The sequence below is a fragment of the Amblyomma mixtum genome, chromosome 3 (assembly GCF_055824585.1).
Source record: "Amblyomma mixtum isolate Tamu chromosome 3, ASM5582458v1, whole genome shotgun sequence".
NCBI lineage: Eukaryota > Metazoa > Arthropoda > Arachnida > Ixodida > Ixodidae > Amblyomma > Amblyomma mixtum.
In genome coordinates, this window is record NC_143014.1 from 424300380 (window position 1) to 424315919 (window position 15540).

The 15540-nt window shown below is 41.8% G+C and overlaps 1 pseudogene across 1 annotated transcript in view; it reads right to left on the minus strand.

Moving 5' to 3' along the window:
* The window catches only part of LOC149357924 (uncharacterized), a 77750-nt pseudogene that overhangs the window by 61666 nt on the left and 544 nt on the right, over positions 1-15540 (minus strand). The window contains exon 2 of the transcript XR_016291904.1: positions 13050-13331. The product of XR_016291904.1 is annotated as an uncharacterized LOC149357924 (transcript). The remainder of the gene's footprint in view (positions 1-13049; positions 13332-15540) is intronic.

The window sequence follows — 15540 nt, forward strand, 5'->3', positions numbered from 1 at the left end:
ACAGTTTCACTTGGTTCCAGCTCGAACAGTGAAGCTGCTTTGCAAGAGAAGGTGTGGCATCATATATTAGCAAACAGCTATTATTCTTACTTTGAAACTGTGGCCAACAGATTTCTGGTTGAGACTGGGCAATATTAGTTCACATGAGCTGCAACTATGTGAAATTCTCAGTTTAGGATGTTTCTCTTGCACGTATGCAAATCCAGATGGCAACTGCCCAGTGAAAGCAAATTATATTTCACCTGGACTATAGCTTATCAGCTACTGCCTTCATGACTGTAGAAAAAAGGTGCAAAGCTCCTTCAAGTAAGTGCAATAGTAGTACAAGACCCACTTAATTTTCATTGAAAGGTATGATGGCATTTTCATCAAGCAGAGAGATACAGTAGGGATTACAACTGCAATGTGGGACATGGGTCATATGGTTACTTGGGCATCACAAAGCTGAACTTTTCTTATTAAATAGAAGTAGAAATAATTTGCTTATTAGTTTGCTTATTATTAAGATGTCAGGTTGAAAGCTCTTGACTTTAGTTGTTATCAAAGCTGCTGAGGCAAGAAAATTGTGGAAAGCACACATTTTACCCCATTAAAGGTGAAGCATGGAAGAATATACCATCAGATGAACCTGTGCTCACTGAAAAAATGATGCAGACAGTACAGTAAGAGCCAACAGCCCCTGTAGAAGAATTTAAAGGCCCAGATTGCAGTATGAATTAATCATAAATCAATATGTTCAGAACAATGCTTGCAAAGTTTCAAATCAGGCCATTTACTGAGCAGAACAAATAAAATGTACTGCACTCGTTCTGTCTATACATTTTTGAAAAGGCATGAATGAATGCCTGACAGTGTAACAGACCTCTTTGCTGTTTTTCTTCCATTCACACAATACTAAATTAAAGGATACAAACAGCCTGACAATTGTAGATACATAAGGGCAAACTGTGCAACTACTCCTACCGGAACCAAACGAATCAAAACAAGCAAAAGCTACAAGAAACAATTATTACAGGCACAACAAATACAGATTAATTTTTTTTCTTTTTGAAACGTTACAGTCATACCGATCCTAGTGTATCAATAATGAGAATGTGATTTTGCAAGAAGTGTGCTATCAAGTAGAATTGCTTTTCATGACATAGATTCTATTGTGCTGTGATTAAACATTTTCAGCCTCGCCTTATTTAGTATATTCTTTCCCAAGATGCCATCTTGGAAAGGCACTTTCATTTAACTTGCACACACACACACACATCTTTTTCACTGCCAGTAGACTGCGCATGGTAATGCAGCAAAACACTGAAGAATAATACAGCAGTTTCAGCTACCCCTTTAGGCTGTGCACAGATGGTACAGTAAAGAGCTCTTTGTGTGATCCACCAAAGTTGTCAGGCACATATATGCCAGAGTGCTTCCTTACTGTACCTAGCTAAATTTTGTGGTTCGACAACTTTCGATGGGAAGTGGATTTTGTTGAAGAGTTTCATATCTAAAAATGGCGATGAGTAATGTCTGTTTGTAAAAAAAACAATGGAAAGACCTAGACACAGGAAAATGCAAACACTTGGTGACATAAGACAGCTATTCAAAACACATTTGAAACATTCTTCAAGCTATATTGCCCACATGGCGAACATGAAGGAGTTGAAACAAATATTGTAATACCTTACCTAACAGTATCATATCTGAGTTTTTATATTGTTTTTTTTCTCATGGATACTAGAGCCAAGGATTTCACATTAAAGAGCAACCACAGAATCTTCCGTAATGTGCACAAAAATACCATAATAAGCTACCACTATAGTATAAGAGAATATGCTGGGATATTTGATTTAGTTCACATATTCTATTGAATTACAGCTGCAGGAGAGAGAACCACGATTAAGTAAAATACCACTCTGTCTGTTAGCCTTTGAAATATTCCTGAAAGAGATCAATTTTTTTGTGTGTTAACAGAAATTCCATTGTCAGAAAATGATTTAAGCATATAATTTATGTTTTCCTGCAACTAATGCATTGCTGTCTCAAAGTGTACTTGATCTGTGAGCAAAACTGTGTTATCCATGCACTGGAAGACCAAGCACCTGAAGTTATTGAGCTGAAGCCATTAGTGATTAAATTTTTTGAAGAGTATGGAAGATAACATAGAATCCAGCAGTTTACCAGCCTCTATATATTGGCAGTTTACCACCAGGTTCAGTTTGGTTATTTAATTTAATAACGAACAACCATACAAAAACTTCTCAAGGATAGCGAAAAAGGGAACTCAAAAGCCAAGTAGGTACAGTTTGCTTGGTAAAATCCTATGTTTCATCACATCAAAGATTTGCTGAACACTGAGAAAGAAAGCACAGTTAAACAACTTGTCAAATGACGAATACAGCTCAGCTGCAAATTTGTCAAGAATTAATGCAATGCCCCTTCCTGTAAGGTCGCCTTCCTGATGATTAAAAAAAACAGAGAATGTTAAAAATTTTTGTCATGCATTCAAATGGGAATTTTTCTAGTATTTGGGATGGAGTCAATAACAGTTAAATTGGTCAGCAGTTTCCAATGCATTTTTTGCCTTCCCTTTAATAGTGGCCTATATCAAAGCGTATCAAATCATATGACAGAATTTTCCTGAAACCATTCAGTCAAAAAGAACAGAATGTTTGCAAGAGCATGATGATACCATGGTAGCAATGAGGTGGGCATATTTCACCTAAAAGTGCACTAATCTGGCCAGATCCCCCTTCAAGAGCCTCAGAATGTATGTTAAAGCAGGTGAAAGTTTTTTTTAGTGCGCAAGTGGTGTCATGTAGAGTTACTGCCATTCTTGTTGCAAGCCTGAAATATTGACTGAAATTATCAGCTTTTTATGATGTATTATTCAACAAACCATCACTGCATTGCGAGACCTTATCTCTTCCGTGAAGGGAGTTAATCTGCGACATTTTTGCAGGCTTTTTTGTTTAATTAATAATAACAGTAACAATGATGATAATGCTTTGTATGCATTAAAACAACTCTATGTCTAAGAAATGCTTCTAAAATACTTCAAACTGCAGCACAAGCACTCACGTTTGCATGAAGGCACAAAATAATCTTCTTATGACAACATGAGAGGATCTCTTTTGCAGCCTTCCTGTACCTGACAAACCTCTCACCAACCCCCAACTTCATTTTCTTCAGTGCATCCTCTTAAAATACACCCCTCACCCCTGGCTATTTTTTTGTCGACCATCTCAGAGCTTCCACTGCATGCCCCATTTGCTATGATCCCTATGCCAATCTGCAACATTCCCTCTTTTTCTGCCCCATCATCATCATCAGCCTGACTGCACCCCCTGCAGGGCACAGGCCTCTCCATGTCTCTCCAACTAACCCTGTCCTTTGCCAATTGTGGCCACCGCATCCCCACAAACTTCTTAATCTAACTTTCTGCCGCCCCCTGCTATAGGTTTGCTTTCTCTTGGAATCCACTCCGTTACCCTTAAGGAGCAGCGGTTATCTTGCCTCCATATTACATGCCCTGCCCAAGCCCACTTTTGCCTCTTGATTTCGACTAGGATGTCATTAACCCACGTTTGTTCCCTCACCCACTCCGCCCGCTTCAGATCTCTTGTTGTTATGCCTATCATTTCTCTTTCCATAGCTCACTGCGCTGTACTTAACTTATGCTGAGCCCCATTGCGTTTCAATTACAGCATTACCCATAGCATCGGACAAGCTGATATGGACCAGATGGCTTTGGTGACCCTGGCACAAGATATCCGCGGCGCTTCATATTGCATCATAATCTGTTTCTCTTTCTCTGTCAGACACACATGCGGCTGCTGCAGCATCCACGCATGCTTGTGTTCCTTAATTTGGATGTGGGTGTTTGCGCTGCAGTTACATCTGAAGTCTCAAACAAACTTGCCTGAAACGTCGTTTGCCTCTTAATATATTTTGTTTACTGGTGATTATGTTGGAGTGCCTGTCTATTCTTTAGCTTGGTGGGTGCCATATATCAACTTTCTTCCCTTTGTGTAAATTAAATGGATGATTTGTTGCTTCACCCCACGTCTCTAAATAATGTTGCTCATTCACCTACTTCTTTTTTGTACCGTACATAGGACAGTTGACCACTTGCTTTTGTTTTGCTGTTCAATATGCTGTAATGAGTATGTGTGTCCAGTTTATGACCAAGTAGAATGAGCCCATGCTTGTCTATGGTTTGGTTTTATGAGGTTTATCGTACTTCCCAAAGCGACTCAGACTGAGGGATGCCATAGTGAAGGTCTCTGGAAATTTTGACCACCTGAGGTTCCTTAACGTGCACTGACATCGCAGAGTACAAAAGGCCTCTAGCATTGCACCTTCATTGAAATGAGGCCAAGAAGATCGGGATCAGGCCCGCATCTTTCGGGTCAGTAGCTGAGCACCACAACTACTAAGCCACCAGGGCGGCTTGCCCAATCTTTTCATTCAGTGTTTCGGTATATACACTGCATTTGTCATCACCTGTTGGGCCACGTTGTCAAGCCACTGACAGCAGTAGCTTTTTGTGGCTGCTCCCTCTTTGCTTGAAAAGAAAATTCAATTTGAATTTGAAGAAATTATGCACTAAAATATTCTGTTCCATCACCTTACTTATTCACTCTCAAGGCTCAAGGGCATTATTTAGAGAAATGGGTGAACAGAACAGATTATTAACAAAACAAATCAGTTGCACCTTTTTTGAAGGCGATGTTATTGGTGATCGCAGTGGCAAAGGCAAAAAAGTGGTTCCAGTCATTACTGGTGTGTGGAAAAAATGAATATATGACATGTGAGAACACAGACTTTAAACATGTGGTCATTACGTGATGAAATATAGGGCTCATTGTATTGCTCGTGAAAGCTGAACATCAGTGCACCAGAGGAAAGAAATAGAAGTTGTAAAACAGAAAACAAGACTGTCTGTAGTGTTGAAACTGAATGGTAAAAAAAAAGAAAAAGTTATAGTAAAGCAAAAGAAATATCAATATTGTCGTGACAAATTTGGCGTCAAAGAAAGGGCACTTGAAATGTTAAAAACATCATGCCATCCTAATATCACTCCCAAATTTTAACAAGAACTGCAGACAATTTTAGAATGTGTGGTAAAATAAATATTTTGATTCAAATTTAATACTCATCTTTGCTACTCTGCAAATGCCAAAAATGGTAAAAATTTTTCTTGAAACATGTAGTACCTACAAGCACAATTTGAATAACGTGTCCATACCTCTGGATTGTAAAGTTGAGATTTTGGGGCATGGTCAAAGGTGTCTACAACCCATATTAATAAGACAGCAAGAGCTGAATTACAAATATCCAACATTAAAATGATCATTAAACTGCAAGATCAAATGGCCCCAGTTGAAGGACTCATTGTGCTTCTGCAAGTTTCAGTGGTTCTTATTAAGCTGGTCCCAACAAGACATACTCCCAGCTCTTTAAACAGCACTTCAACAAACCTTGTTAGCAGAAGCATGAAGTTGGCAGTGCACAAAGTGCCATGAAATTGCGGCCGCCCATGCTCACGTCGAGGACCTCATTTCAACAGCACTAACATACACAAATATTTACACAGTAGCAAGATTTATTACAACGAAAAAAAGGTTTTCCTTGGTGCTAAACAATACGAAGTTGCCGATTTTGAGTCTCTTTGTGACACTTACGGCCAAGTGAAAAGTGCCTTGTGAATTACTTCTGCTTATATGCATTGCTTACAAGGTGAGTTATTATTGAGAAAGTTGGCTTAGAATTGAAAGCATATCAGTTTGAGTAGTTTAAGCACACAAACAAGGAATGAAAACATGAGAAATGAGCTGCAACCAATCAATTTATTTCCTGGCTGAAGCACTGTACACAAGGAAGAAATTAATCATTATTGTATGGCTTCAATGCAAAGCAATACTGCAATTAAATCAAAAATTCAAAAGACAAGCCAGTTATGGTTGGTTGGTTTATGGAGTTTAACGTCCCAAAGCGACTCAGGCTATGAGAGACGCCGTAGTGAAGGTCTCCGGAAATTTCGACCACCTGGGGTTCTTTAATGTGCACTGACATCGCACAATACACAGGCCTCTAGAATTTCACCTCCACACAAATTCAACCGCCGCGGCCGGGATCGAACCCGCGTCTTTCGGGTCAGCAGCCGAGCACCATAACCACTGAGCCACTGCAGCGGCTGCCAGTTATGAAATTTGTTCACGTGCCATCATGTCTATGCTATTATAACTGGTACCCTAATCTCTTAAAAGACGTTCAATCTCATAGGTAAATGAATGTCTTAAAGGGGGGGGGGTATGCTCCATTGCCACGCGATCTAGCATGACCTACTGACAGAATTAAGTATTCCCACATAACACCACTGCCGTACACCAATTGTCTGGAATGTCTTTTCTGCCACCCATGCTTTCTAACGCAAAATGTGCGTGGATTCAGGCAAGACAGCTTGAGAGAAGTGGTACAAAACAATCAAGGATTCCAAACCTGCTGGCCACCTTTTTGACGTTAATTGTGGAATATATTGTGGGCTTAGGGCACAACTGCTGTTAGCTTCGGTGCATAGGGCACACTTTGTCATGGAGTTTCCATTTTGCCTTAATAGTAGAATGAAACTTTGGTCACTGACCATGTCGAACATGTTGATTGACATTTCAGAACCCTAACAAGTTGCTCGTTCAAAATGAAGGACCGGTCATGAAAAAGCAGCTCCTTAACTAATCGGGCCAGATCCTTAACTAATGGTCATAGGCCAAACCGGCAGATGCCTTAACAAAAGACTGTCAGAGCACAACTACAATGTAAGCACACGAATCTTGGGACATCTGGGCGTTCATTGCCACGATTGTAAATGCACTCCTCACTGAGGTGAGCAGATGCAGTGACCAAATCACGCGAGAAATAATTGAAGCCAAAAAAAATCGCAAGCCTAAGAACGCTGTGTCAGCACCCCACCTGTGGGCCTTCTGGATAAGGAATTTCATTTCCTTGCGACAGCTCAGCAGTCATGATTTCCTGCTCGTCTCCTGCTGCCATTGTCTATGTTTCATGTCTTATCCTTCTTGTTGTTTTTGATGCCTTGAGTATATTTACCGATGTGTCAGGGCAATAAATTTCAGTTGCTAGTCAGCGCCTGTGTCTCGTCTCCCCTTTCTGCGTCCTTCATGAAGTTTGCGCTGTTTTCGTGTAGTCGGGGCAATGACATTGCATAAGCCTGGTGAAGGTTTCCCCCTTTGTTCTGATGACTGTCTTCAGCATCATCTATATTATATAGGATTCCAGGTGCAGCCACACTTACAAATTTCGTTCAGTGGCAAAGATTTCCACATTCTCCCCAGCAATTTCACGCCCTGGTTGTGCATGTTCTGCCACAGCAGCTGTTTGATTCCTGCCGACATCACTGCAATGCTCTTTCAGCCGCCTGGGTATGTTTCTAGCTGTCTCCCCCGATGTAGACCGAATTAATCGTCACAAGGTAAACAATTCCACAGAACTTCGAACGAGGCAGAGCATCTTCAACATTTGCAAAATCCCCGCAAAATTTACTAGTTAGCACATGGGCAATATTCACCTGGTGCGTTTTGAAAACTCCTGCCCTTCGTCTGGAATGTACAGGGTCGTCAACTCTTAGTACAAACACGCTAGTGCGTGGCCTCACTCTGGAGGGCCACTGCGCACGGCATGGCCTCGCATCGAAGCGAAGTGGTAGATGACGTGAAGCACCACGTCCAGGTCTCTCCTGCGCCACTTGGCTGCGATGAGCGGCCATGCCGGACGCAGTGGCCCTCCAGAGTGGGGCCACGCACTCGCGTGTTCAGGGTGGACAACCTCGTACATACGGAACCACAGCTCGCTTCAACTGACGAATGCCTCGGGGACTGCAAAACCACCAAGCCTGAATCGTATTTATGACACTGGCCCGACGTTGTAATGAATTCACATTATTGACTTGCATATCATCTGCGCAAATCAGGTTGAATGCTCGAAATGAATGAGCGTACATATGCCTACTCGACCAACCCATAAATTACGCGAAATAAAAGCATATTTACGTCGATCAATTATAAGAAGATTTTCCGGAGAAAGCTGGAGCGTCTTCTAAGGCACTGCACAAGCGCGAGCACCCAAACAACGCAAGCACACAAGAGTCCTTTCACAACGAATCAATCGATCACAATGCACCACGCAAAAGCCAAAGTCACATATACACGGTGAGAATGATGCCAAACGCCTGCACGACCATAGGAAACTTTACCACACCAGCTAAAATCGAAGCGCGACCCCGAAATCACACGTCCAGGCACTGACAGAGGCTGATCAAACAAGCAAACGATGCAAAAACGGCGGCCCAAATCCCGTCCGACAACAATAAACAAAGCCAAGGCAATTCATGGGTGAAAGTAACGCTTTGGGCCTTGGAGGAAGGAAAACTTAGAGGAGAGGCCGTCACATGACATTTTGTGAAGCCGGAAACAAGCTCGGTGCCATCTTGTCCGGGCTGACGTTTCGCCACCGCGCCGACTGCGCATGCGTTTCAAAGCCAACGAAGGAACGTGCTACCGTATGGGCACAGGCCCCCACAGGTTTGCATGTATGGGGTAGAAGTAGAATGCCATTTGTTTGCAGTTGATGACTTTGTTGTAGAGCAGAAGCTTTTGTGTTGTTGTATATGATGTGAAAATATTGTAAATAGCTACGTTTTTCCGTATGAGTTGTTTTTTGTGAGAAAATAAATGTTTTTTATGAATGAAGTTCTCGGGATCCTGAGTGCATTTGTATCTTTATGTAGATATTACAGTGAACAAAACTAACCCTTCGCCTTTATTAAAGAAAAAAAAATCTCTAAGGTATTGTTTAAGTGCAGGGTCTCTTTTTGCTTTTTACCAGCGGCGTATAACACTCCCCGAAAAATATTTCAGCCTACGCCGCTGGTAGTGGCTGTATTGTGAAAAGAATAACAATTTACTGATCTGCTTTGGCGCACGTGTCTACCTTGAGTTTAGAATAACCTAAGGGCATGTGGCATCAATGAATGCGTTAAGTCGGGATCGAATTAATTGCAGGCATAACAAAGATGCCGGTAGAAACTACAGCGAGTGCATAAAGGTATTTGTTTATTTATTTATTTATTTATTCAGGTACCTACAGCGCCTGTTGAGGGCATTTTTGTAGGGGGGATACAATTGCAAAGTATAAATTGTCATGCAGATGACACTGCGTATAAAACAAACAAACAATAAAAATACAACGCATTCCAATACTGAGCAAACTTATAACAAAAGAACCATGAAAGCAAGAAAGACGCAAGAAAAGTTAATTCAACAAAAGTCTCGACAGAGCATTTTCAAAAGAAGATTGCGGGGCTAAGACGTCTTCCGGCAATTTACTCCAGTCATACACTGTTCTGGGAAAAAATGAGTTTTTAAAGACATTTATACGGCACTGGTATTCTTGAACCTTTAAAGAATGATCTAAACGAGAGGATATGTAGCTGGGGGCTTTCATGTATGAATCTTTAGACAAACCTGTTGAGCCTATAAAAATATTGTGAAATAGTTTAAGTCTAAGGTATCTGCGTTTGTCTTGTAGTAAAGGCCAGCCCAAATTTTTGCAAATCTGAGAGGAGCTTTTGGTGAAATCATAGTTTGCGGACACAAACCTTGCTGCTCGTTTTTGAATTCGTTCGAGTTCGCTGATAAGTGTTTTTGTTGCAGGATCCCAAGTCGCACAACCATATTCTAAGATGGGACGCACGTTTGTCAAGTAGAGTGTCTCCTTCAAATCAGCAGGTGCCTGCTTGAAATTGCGCTTTAAAAAGTTTAACACACGACTAGCCTTGGCAGCAATATGGTTTACGTGATCGTTCCAAGAAAGGTTGTTTGCGAAGATAACACCTAAGTACTTGTAATTTTTAACAAATGATAAGTTTCTGCCGCCTAAAGAGTACTGGGTAGGTAATGGTTGCTTTTTATTTTAAATTGCAGAACTTGACATTTCGAAAAATTTAATCGCATGTTCCATGTTTTGCACCATGCTAGGACAGAGTCGAGGTCACTTTGCAATTCATAGGAGTCGCTTAGACAAGTGACGTCACGGTAGATGCAACAATCATCAGCATACAATCTGACCAGACAGGAAACCCGGTCAACTATATCATTGATAAATATTAAAAAAAGAAGAGGGCGCAAAACCGATCCCTGGGGAACACCTGATAAAACAGCAATATCTGATGAACTTACACCTTCAAGAATAATGCGTTGCTTTCTACCGACGAGATATGCTTCGAGCCATTTCAGCAGGGTGGGTGGAACTTTGAGGGTAGACAGTTTCAGTAATAATAAGTTATGTGCGACAGAATCAAAAGCTTTTTGAAAATCCAAAAATATGCAGTCAACCTGGTAACCATTGTTAATTGAGAAAGCGACATCATGAGCAAACTCTATCAGTTGCATATTGCACCAAAAGCCCTTCCTGAAGCCATGTTGCATTGGACCAAGAAAGTTGTTATCCTGGAGGTGCGTAAATAAATTAGTGTAAACGATGTGCTCTAGCGATTTGCATATGACACTTGTTAGGGAGAGAGGCCTATAGTTTACAGTTTTTGTTTTGTCGCCACTTTTATATAGAGGAACTACGTTGGCGCTTTTCCAGTCATCGGGCAAGGCACCAACATCCATTGATTTTTGAAATAGAGTTACTAAAAAGGGAGCGACAGAAACTGCACAGTTCTTCAAGATATAGTTCGGGATACGGTCAGGACCGGGTGCCGTGTTTACCTTGACCTTCTGCAAAAGTAACACTATTCCATGTACTGAGAAATCTATGCCACTCATCTCAGTAAACTCATTCACGATATGCAAATCGTCTGTAGGGCATGCCGACAGAGAAAAAACTGAGTGAAAATAACGATTAAACTGTTCAGCCTTGCCTTCCAGATCCGAGCTGTAGTTGAAGTTATCTATAATATTGGGAATGTTGTCTTTTATATGCTGCTTACTTTTTACATACTTCCATACTTGCTTTGGATTGTTCTTCATTTTTCCGCCTAGAACACCCAGATGCGCACGTTCGGCCCTACGCATCTCTCGCGTTATAGTCTTGTTCAGCTCCTTCAATTTACAGTGCAAGGAAGGCTCTGGTGATTGACAGTACCTACAGTATAAGCGGTGCCTTTTGTTTATCAAGGTTCGAATGGCGGCGTTCATCCAAAGCTTATTTGTTTGACACTTCGACGAAATGGTGTGTGATGGAACATACGTCTGCACTAAGGACAGGAGTTTTGTCTTCAGTAAGTGCCAAGTGGAATGTATATCAAGATTGGAACTGTGATGTGTAAATTCTGGGAGAAAGACGTCGAGTTCACGCGATAGCGAGATATAGTCTCCTCTGTCGTAATGAAATACTGTTCGTGGTGGCAGCTTTCTGCGGTGCTCGGCAAAACAGGATAATTTGCGATTACCACTTCATGGTCGCTTAAACCGAGAATTGTGGTGGTTGAAGAAATGAGGGTGCGATCGTTGCAGAAAATCAAATCAAGTACATTTGCACTACTACAGCCTATTCTAGTTGGGCACTCCACAAACTGAAAAAGGGAATGAGTGTTAATCATTTCACGAAAAGCAGTATGAAGAAGCGATGTGGTGTTTATATTTGGCTTAAGGGAGACCCATTCTATATTAGGTAAATTAAAATCACCGCCTAAAATGACGTAAGATGCTTCCAGGGTTAATAGGATGTTGCTCAATTCAAATAGGGGTTGTGGTGTTTTAAGGGCTGGAGGCCTGTAAAATGAACCAATAGCCATCGAGGAACCGTTAGCCAGTATGACCTTACACCAGACCGTTTCGCATGTCTTGCTTTCCGTGTTGAGAGGTATGCTGTTTAGTCCATTATCGACAATGACAAATACACCACCGCCATGCTTGTTACGGTCCTTCCGGTATACATTGTAATTAGGTGGAAATATCTCAAAGGAGCCTATTGTTTCGTCCAACCATGACTCAGTGCCAATAACCACATGTGGCTTGACCAATTCCAAGAGTGCTTCAAACTCCTCCTTTTTGTTCTTGAGGCTGCGGCAGTTGGCGGCAATAATTATCAAGTCGGTTTTATGGTCTGCTCTTTTCTGCGATGCAGGATTCTTTGATGGCTATTGGTTTATGCTTTTCACGGAATCAGTAGCGCTGTCATACATGTAAACTTGTTTCGCCAACTTTAGTTTGTTGACATTAAGTTTGTAGTCATCGCCACGTTCCTTGGCGAACTGTATCAGCCTCTTCCGCTCATGCCTTACTTTATTCAAGTAGTCTTCACTGATAGCAAAACCTGTATCTTTTAGTTTTGAGGCAGCTGCAAGTAAGCGTTGCTTGTCTTTGAAAGATAAGAATTTCACTATAATCGGCCGGTTTTTTTCAGGTGAGTAACGCCCGTCTGTGCGCTCTTTCCATAGCCATCGAGCTAAGTTCTACACTTAGTTTCTCAGCACAAAAAGTCATAATCCGTTCTTCACACAGTGCTTATGTTTCATTCTCGGAATCTGGATGGCCAAAAAAGATGAGGTTGTTCCTTCTTGATCTGTTATCTAGATCGTCTTGGCGTTTGTGGAATGTCGCAAACGAGGAAGCAACCGATTCGACACGAGACGAGATCCTTTCTATCGATTCTTTTAACTGTGGGACACATGAAGCGCGGTCTTCAGCGCACACAACCTTGGCGGCGAGCTCCTCTACTTTTTGTTCAATGGCCAGCTGATTACTTCGAAGCGAACGAATTTCGTCAAGTATGTCGGACTGTTTTTCCAAGATTGATGGTATCTGCATAATAGCATTAAACATTTCCTGTTCTTGCTCTTTGGTAAGAGGACCAGGATTCAGTTCGACATCCCCGGCAAGCAGTAAGAGCAACTTTGAAAGCAGACAAAAAACGGCAATACAGCAGCACAATCCTAAAAAGATCGTGCGACATGCAAGCATGTACAGGCATTGGGTGGGATCTGATGCCAGTTTTCTAAAAGGTTTCCCATTTACACAACGATAGGAATAACCAACCTGTAGAAACACGAAGCGTAAGTGCCTGGGAGCCATGGCGGCGCCAGATCCCGAAATGGTCGGCTGCGGCGGCTGCTTTAGTAGTCTTTCGTCCGAGGGTGATCATGGTGGCCAGCAAGCGAGAGAATCAACCGCAGGCAGCGCTGTCATGTCCAGTAGTGACTTGAAATCTAAGGTAGCGCAGATGAAGGGCTGGCACGTACAGTCCTTGCAAACGGTGTAATCAGGAACGGGACACGGTGCATCGATGCTGTCATGATAAGCAGTCACCATCTGCATAACCTGTAGAAACACGAAGCGTAAGTGCCTGGCAGCCATGGCGGCGCCAGATTTTATATCCAACAACAGACGCATATAAAATCAATGGTAAATTTCACATTCGACCGAACGAGCCCCTGAATTCTTTACTGAGAATTGCATGCAATAGTCACCGGTAGCTCAGGTTTTTTGAGTCATTTCTGAAAAATTTTTTATCAAATTTTGTAAGAGCTTTGGGGAACATTCTAAAATTAAGAGATTTCACATACCGATTGCCTGAAAGCACTTAGTTTTTCTTTTCTTTCTTTTTGTAATGCTGTGCGTCTTGGATCTGACAGTGTATTTCATAAAGCTTCTGAACAAACTATCCCACCTTAATCCAGTATAAAGTACTGCCTTTAAACTTAAGCTTCCTGAAATGTTTCCGTATATGGCTACTCTGGAAGCCTTTCATGTCCAGCTTCCTGGCACAAGGCTTATATTTGAATGTTACTCTGCAACACTTTCTATTTTAGAGCATAATGATTTTTGAGTGGACAGCTGTCAAATGTGCTCATGAGGTTGTAAAAAAAATCCACCTTTGCTATAATGAGTTTAGAGGTTCATGCATGAGATCCCTGAGCAAGGCTATTGATATTGGGTTGTTTGCATGCTATGCTCGCATAAAATTGTCCCACACACTGGCCACACTTTAATCGCACTCTCTGGTGGACAGCACAAACCTCCCAGCTTTATGCTGAATGAGTGTGCACTTGTCTACTTTCGGCTAAGCCGTGAACAATGCTGCCATGCATGGTCACACCCCACCGTGGTGTTCAACCTGCCTTTTAATGCAGCTCTTGTTGCTGAATGTTGCAATCTGCTTCCACTGCGTACGTTTGGGAAGCTGGCTGTGTCAACAGTGCCTTCTGCTGCAGAAGTGAGGGCAAGAAAAATTTTGCGGTACTTTGTTTTTGGTCTTAAATACTATACTTATCTTAATAGCATGTTTTCGTGCGACTGGTGATGCAACAAATGCTTTCTTGTATACAGCAGTGAGGATGGGCAAGTATACTAAAAAGTTTGAGTTCTTGACCCTAAATGCAAAATGTAATATCATAACGTGTTGTAATGGTAGACATGCCAGCAATGACTTGATTCACAACTCCAAGAGCCACTCACACAGGTGACAGAAACAGAGAGGGCCAAAATGCATATAGTAGACGGCAGGGGAGGATTTATCTGATATTTTACACAGGATAACCATACTGAACACCTTTTATCTCAATGAAAAAAGTCCAAGAAATGCATGTTTAAAATGTGACTACCCCCCTCCATCAATCCACCCTTTGTAGCATGGCAACATAGCATATTTCACATATCTACAGATCTAGTATTGTGCATAATATATATTACCATAGCTTTTCAGACTTCTAGAAGTTTAGGAGTACCCAATGGCTGCAGTATAAGTTTCACGGTGTTGTGCATCATTTCAATACTGTGTTTCATGTTTAATGTGCAGAGCTACAGCTGTACGCACCGCTTTTCGCTACTTGATGAAATACTAGCTTGTAATGTCACTGCATAGTAGCACACTTTACTTGTGATCGACAATACATAAAATGAAAGTCGATCTATGGTACGTAATGAATGTATTAAATTATTTTTCTTCAACATAACCACAGGCATCAATGAAATTCAGCACACATGTGGATCCTCATTTCACTAAGTACTTTTTACCCCAAATAACACTATCACAGGACATGGGCTCAATAAACACGTGAGAAAAGGCCTCCTAATTCAGTGAGAGCTTCGCCTTTTTCGCACTTCTTGACCATGACATCAGATAGAAAAGCAATTGCAAACCTGCAACGCAGTAGACGAAATGCCCGTGCGATCGTGGTCGCCGAGCACGTTGAAATCCATGCACGCAACAACGAGAGTTTTGCAGCGAATTCAACCTGAGATATGAGTGAATGGCGCCAATGTCAGCTTGTGAGCACGATCAAAAACAAACTCGAGCAGTTGAGAAAAGTACGCCTACGCCGCACCGCAAATGCTACGCCGTTGCCGTCTGTTACCGCGCGGTTTGCAAGCAGCAACTACGACGCCGTTGCTAAGCTGCCCGGACAAGATGGCCTCACGATCGTGGAAAAACCACGTGATTTCCTACACACTTTTCTCCCAGGGTGTTGTGTGGAAAGGGCCTCTCCTCTTTTTTTTCCTCCCTGCGTGCTTTGGGCTTGCTTTCCGT